The sequence below is a fragment of the Penaeus monodon genome, chromosome 31 (genome assembly GCF_015228065.2).
Source record: "Penaeus monodon isolate SGIC_2016 chromosome 31, NSTDA_Pmon_1, whole genome shotgun sequence".
NCBI classification, from domain to species: Eukaryota; Metazoa; Arthropoda; class Malacostraca; order Decapoda; family Penaeidae; genus Penaeus; species Penaeus monodon.
In genome coordinates, this window is record NC_051416.1 from 3,158,985 (window position 1) to 3,159,193 (window position 209).

The following is a 209-nucleotide window of genomic DNA, read 5'->3' on the forward strand; positions in this document are numbered from 1 at the left end:
AAATTGAACCTTATGGCAACTCCACCGTGAGCTCAGAATCCCCAAATCTCGTCTTATTCCAACGACAGGCAAAGAGAACAAAACTAAAGAGAATGAAGGCACACACGATGATACAAAGACCACGGAATAGCTCTTTGCATTATAGAGTCGAGGCCTGTATTTAGGGGCCGCTCTATCTTCAGGGGATATTCGGGGGGGTTGTTATGTAG